The following is a 6,000-nucleotide window of genomic DNA, read 5'->3' on the forward strand; positions in this document are numbered from 1 at the left end:
GAGCAGTGAGAGTCGCTGCGAGGGGGCAGAGTGGCAGCGGAAGCCCCAACTCAGACAGACACGCCGCAGATGGCACGACGAGATAACGCCTTTCACGTTTCAGAAATCACATTGTCAACAATGTTTCCAGACTCAGAAATTAGCTGAAGTCATCAGGAGTGCCTGGCAGCAAGCAGCAGGCGCCTTGGCGGGGGCCCCTCATTTGACATTATGCATTGGTGCAAAGAGAAACTGGCAAGGTTCACGGCAAAGGTTGGTCCAGTGTCCCCTGAGGCTGTGGGAAGGGTGAGCCTGGGGCATATGAAGGCATTTACTTGGGGTTGACAGTCAGAAGTCTCAATCTTCTGTCTCTTGTCTCAAAAGTAGGGGATTCAGGATTTCCCTAGTAGTCCACTGGCTAAGAATCCACCTGCCAATGCCAGGGACACAGGTTCGATCCCTGGTCCGGGAAGATCCCACATGTCTCAGGGCAACTAAGCCCACGTGCCACAACTACTGAAGCGGCACCCCAGAGCCTGTGCTCGGCGACAAGAGAAGACGTCTCAACGAGAAGTCCACACACCACAACTAGAGAAAACCCAGGCACAGCAATGAAGAGCCCATGCAGCCAAAAATAAAATAAAATAAATTTTTTTAAAAGTAGGGAATTCACTCCAAGTCTCAGAATGTAACATCTTCCTCCTCCATGGCTTGTGGACTGATGTTTCCTCTTTAGAGCATTACAGAAAGCAAAAATGATAAAGTCAACACCCATGTTTTGAATAAAAATTATGTTAATTTTAACAAAATCACCTTTGTTAAAATAAAAAATGCTCTCTTTGCTAAAGATAAGACCCCATCAGACACAGTCCATACCAATTGTCTGGGCTTTCCATTATAGTCTCCCTGCCTCTGGCATCCTTACCCTAGAAGAGCCAGCAAATAGAATCAGAAGTTGATACCCTGTTACCCAGGACATCCATGACTCCAGCCAATTACAATAACAGTGGAGAGGGGGGAATATGGGTGCTAACTACTGTTGCAGCCCTGATTAGTGCTGTAAGCGAGCATGAGATGCAAAATGGAGTTAAGATTACATACCTCATGGAAGGAATGTACAGTCTAGGAGAAAAAACATCTTTATCCCTTGTTGAATCACCGTCTTATGTTTTTTCCTGGAGGGAATCGGGGTTACTACCCAAATCGCAAAATCACATGTACTAGAGCAAAGGAAAGAGGTAAATCATTCTCCCTGGGAATTCAAAAGTGCAACAGCTAAACTGGAACAGGTGCCTTGGCTTCGAAGGCTAACTGTTGGGAAGTAGGAAGTAAAATACTCTCTGGTGCTTACAGTAACACAGATCAACGAGACTCAGCTGGAGATTTCCAACCAAACTTACCTATCCTGCAGCAAGTTTAAGCCCCAGGAGGTATCTGAGACCCTTCCTTTGAAGACTCTGGAAAATTTGAGGACTTCTCTGCCATCACAGGACATCCAGCATCTGGCAAACAGCTTTGGACAGATGGGTGAAACCCCCAAGAGGTGGGATGAGAAGGAAGGGTGTAGTTGAAAATCTTTCCCAAAGAATGTGGTGTGTGGGCTTCCCTGGAGGTCCAGTGGCTAAGACTCTGCCCTCCCAACGCAGGGGGCCCCAGGTTCTATCCCTGGTCAGGGAACTAGATCCCACATGCAACAACTAAGAGTTTGCATGCCACAACTAAAGATCCTTCATGTCACAACGAAGACCTGATGCAGTCAAATAAAAAGATTTTTTAAATGAAGCGGGCTTCCCTAGGGCTCAGTGGTGAAGAATCTGCCTGACAATGCAGGAGACACAGGTTCAATCCCCATCCAGGAGGATCCCACATGCCGTGGAACAATTAAACCCTCGTGCCACAACTACTGAGCCTGTGTTCTAGAGCCTGGGAGCCGCAACTACTGAAGCCCACATGCTTGGAGCCTGTGCTCTGCAACGAGAAAGGCCACTGCAGTGAGAAGCCCGTGGATAACAACTAGAGAGTTGCCCCTGCTCACAGCAACTAGAGAAAAGCCCATGCAACAATGAAGACCCAGCACAGCCAAAACTAAATCCATAAATAAAATTTAAAAAAAAAATGAATGCAGTGTGAACACCCTAGAATCTTTATAAAGGTCAGTGTACTGGGGCTTATGACCAGACCAGCTCCTGGCACTGGGAAAATGTCAAAGGAGCAAACCCCAGGAGAAGACAGCCCTGCTTGCGGAGGCTTGCAGTGTTAAGGACCCCAGGGGCAAAGTCTCTTTTATCATCAGATGGGCTGCAAGAGGAGGGGAAGCCTATTGAGTTATTCCCCAGACTCTCCCCTCTGCACAGCTTCTTCTGAGGGTCTGCTGCTGCTGCTGCTGCTGCTAAGTTGCTTCAGTCGTGTCCGACTCTGTGCAACCACATAGACAGCAGCCCACTAGGCTCCTCTGTCCCTGGGATTCTCCAGGCAAGAATACTGGAGTGGGTTGCCATTTCCTTCTCCAATGCATGAAAGTGAAAAGTGAAAGGGAAGTCGCTCAGTCGTGTCTGACTCTTGTCAGTTGTAGCCAAATCTGTCTCTGTTTATGGGTCAGAGATGGAAGGAGGAAACTAGCCTTGACTGTGCATCCTCCACAAACCAGATCTTTCACATATATCATCTCAGGTCATCCTTTCAAAAGACTCTTGGCCAAAGGACAACTAACATAATAAGCATCTGAATGGGGTTACAGTTGCATTACTCTGATAAAGACCCTGCTCTAATTCCTTAAAAAACTGGAAATAGAACTGCCATATGACCCAGCAATCCTACTGCTGGGCATACACACCGAGGAAAGCAGAATTGAAAGAGACACATGTACCCCAATGTTCATCACAGCACTGTTTACAATAGCTAGGACATGGAAACAACCTAGATGTCCATCGGCAGATGAGTGGATGAAAAAGCTGTGGTACATATACACAATGGAGTATTACTCAGCTATGAAAAAGAATGCATTTGAATCAGTGCTAATGAGGTGTATGAAACTGGAACTTATTTTACAGAATGAAGTAAGTCAGAATGAAAAACACCAATACAGTATATTAACATATATATATGGAATTTAGAAAGATGGTAATGATGACCCTATATGCAAGACACAAAAGAGACACAGATGTAAAGAACAGAGTTTTGGACTCTGTGGGAGAAGGCAAGGGTGGGATGATTTGAGAGAATAGCATTGAAACATGTATATTACCACATGTGAAATAAATGGCCAGTCCATGTTCGATGCATGAGACAGGGTGCTCAGGGCTGCACTGGGATGACCCTGAGGGATGGGATGGGGAGGGAGGTGGGAAGGGGTTCAGGATAGGGAGCACATCTACACCCATGGCTGATTCACGTGAATGTACGGCAAAAACCACTACAATATTGTAAAGTAAAGTGAAAGAAAGTGAAGTCGCTCAGTCATGTCCAACTCTTTGCAACCCCATGGACTATAGCCTATCAGGCTTCTCCATCCATGGGATTTTCCAGGCAAGAGTACCAGAGTGGGTTGCCATTTCCTTCTCCAAGGGATCTCCCCGACCCAAGGATCAAACCCAGGTCTCCCACATTGCAGGCAGATGCTTTATCCTCTGAGCCACCAGGGAAGCCCATAATTAGCCTCCAAATAAAATAAATTAATTAATTTGCAAAAAAGAAAAAAGACCCTGCTCTAGCTGGCCCAGTTCAGTTCAGTCGCTCAGTCATGTCCGACTCTTTTCGACCCCATGAATTGCAGTACACCAGGCCTCCCTGTCCATCACCAACTCCCAGAGTTCACTCAGACTCATGTCCATCGAGTCAGTGATGCCATCCAGCCATCTCATCCTCTGTCGTCCCTTTCTCCTCCTGCCCCCAATCCCTCCCAGCATCACAGTCTTTTCCAATGAGTCAACTCTTTGCATGAGGGGGCCAAAGTACTGGAGTGTCAGCTTCAGCATCATTCCCTCCAAAAAAATCCCAGGGCTGATCTCCTTCAGAATGGACTGGTTGGATCTCCTTGCAGTCCAAGGGACTCTAAAGAGTCTTCTCCAACACCACAGTTCAAAAGCATCAATTCTTCAGTGCTCAGCCTTCTTCACAGTCCAACTCTCAGATCCATACACGACCACAGGAAAAACCATAGCCTTGACTAGACGAACCTTTGTTGGCAAAGTAATGTCTCTGCTTTTGAATATGCTATCTAGGTTGGTCATAACTTTCCTTCCAAGAAGTAAGCGTCTTTTAATTTCATGGCTGCAGTCACCATCTGCTGTGATTTTGGAGCCCAAAAAAATAAAGTCTGACACTGTTTCCACTGTTTCCCCATCTATTTCCCATGAAGTGATGGGACTGGATGCCATGATCTTTTTTTTCTGAATGTTGAGCTTTAAGCCAACTTTTTCACTCTCCACTTTCACTTTCATCAAGAGGCTTTTGAGTTCCTCTTCACTTTCTGCCATAAGGGTGGTGTCATCTGCATATCTGAGGTTATTGATATTTCTCCCAGCAATCTTGATTCCAGCTTGTGTTTCTTCTAGTCCAGCGTTTCTCATGATGTACTCTGCATAGAAGTTAAATAAGCAGGGTGATAATATACAGCCTTGACGTACTCCTTTCCTATTTGGAACCAGTCTGTTGTTCCATGTCCAGTTCTAACTGTTGCTTCCTGACCTGCATACAGATTTCTCAAGAAGCAGGTCAGGTAGTCTGGTATTCCCATCTCTTTCAGAATTTTCCACAGTTTATTGTGATGCATACAGTCAAAGGCTTTGGCATAGTCAATAAAGCATAAATAGATGTTTTTCTGGAACTCTCTTGCTTTTTCCATGATCCAGTGGATGTTGGCAATTTGATCTCTGGTTCCTCTGCCTTTTCGAAAACCAGCTTGAACATCAGGAAGTTCACAGTTCACGTATTGCTGAAGCCTGGCTTGGAGAATTTTGAGCATTACTTTACTAGCATGTGAGATGAGTGCAATTGTGCGGTAGTTTGAGCATTCTTTGGCATTGCCTTTCTTTGGAATTGGAATGAAAACTGACCTTTTCCAGTCCTGTGGCCACTGCTGAGTTTTCCAAATTTGCTGGCATATTGAGTGCAGCACTTTCACAGCATCATCTTTCAGGATTTGGAATAGCTCAACTGGAATTCCATCACCTCCACTAGCTTTGTTCATAGTGATGCTTTCTAAGGCCCACTTGACTTCACATTCCAGGATGTCTGGCTCTAGGTCAGTGATCACACCATCGTGATTATCTAGGTCGTGAAGATCTTTTTGGTACAGTTCTTCTGTGTATTCTTGCCACCTCTTCTTAATATCTTCTGCTTCTGTTAGGTGCATACCATTTCTGTCCTTTATTGAGCCCATCTTTACATGAAATGTCCCTTTGGTATCTCTAGTTTTCTTGAAGAGATCTCTAGTCTTTCCCATTCTGTTGTTTTCCTCTATTTCTTTGCATTGATCACTGAGGAAGGCTTTCTTATCTCTTCTTGCTATTCTTTGGAACTCTGCATTCAGATGCTTATATCATTCCTTTTCTCCTTTGCTTTTTGCTTCTCTTCTTTTCACAGCTATTTGTAAGGCCTCCCCAGACAGCCATTTTGCTTTTTTGTGTTTCTTTTCCATCACCAAAGTCAGCTGACCACTCCTTAAAGAGCTCCTGTCACTCACAGGAGGGGACTGAATTTTATCTCAGATTCCCAGGTCTAGGACAACCTGGGCAGGCTGGCGATCAGATAATTAAGCAGGAACTAACAGCTCAAAGGACCGGAGAAGGCAATGGCAACCCACTCCAGTACTCTTGCCTGGAAAATCCCATGGACAGAGGAGCCCAGTAGGCTGCAGTCCATGGGGTCGCTAGGAGTCAGACACAACTGAGAGACTTCACTTTCACTTTTCACTTTCATGCATTGGAGAAGGAAATGGCAACCCACTTCAGTATTCTTGCCTGGAGAATCCCAGGGACGGGGGGGCCTGGTGGGCTGCCGTCTATGAGGTCACACAGAGTT

General features: G+C 45.6%; 1 long non-coding RNA gene across 2 annotated transcripts in view; it reads right to left on the reverse strand.

Annotated features, from left to right (window-relative positions):
* LOC147360242 (uncharacterized) overlaps positions 1-1,302 on the reverse strand; it is a 63,076-nt gene extending 61,774 nt beyond the window's left edge. The window contains exon 1 of one of the 2 annotated variants that reach the window (XR_015139042.1): positions 1,081-1,302. This is a non-coding gene — a long non-coding RNA (uncharacterized LOC147360242). The remainder of the gene's footprint in view (positions 1-1,080) is intronic. The other variant, XR_015139043.1, reaches the window with a different exon arrangement.
* Between the last annotated feature and the right edge of the window lie 4,698 nt (positions 1,303-6,000).

The sequence above is a fragment of the Bos grunniens genome, chromosome 13 (assembly GCF_055505025.1).
Source record: "Bos grunniens cultivar Pamir isolate PY7600 chromosome 13, Bosgru_T2T1.0, whole genome shotgun sequence".
Lineage (NCBI taxonomy): Eukaryota > Metazoa > Chordata > Mammalia > Artiodactyla > Bovidae > Bos > Bos grunniens.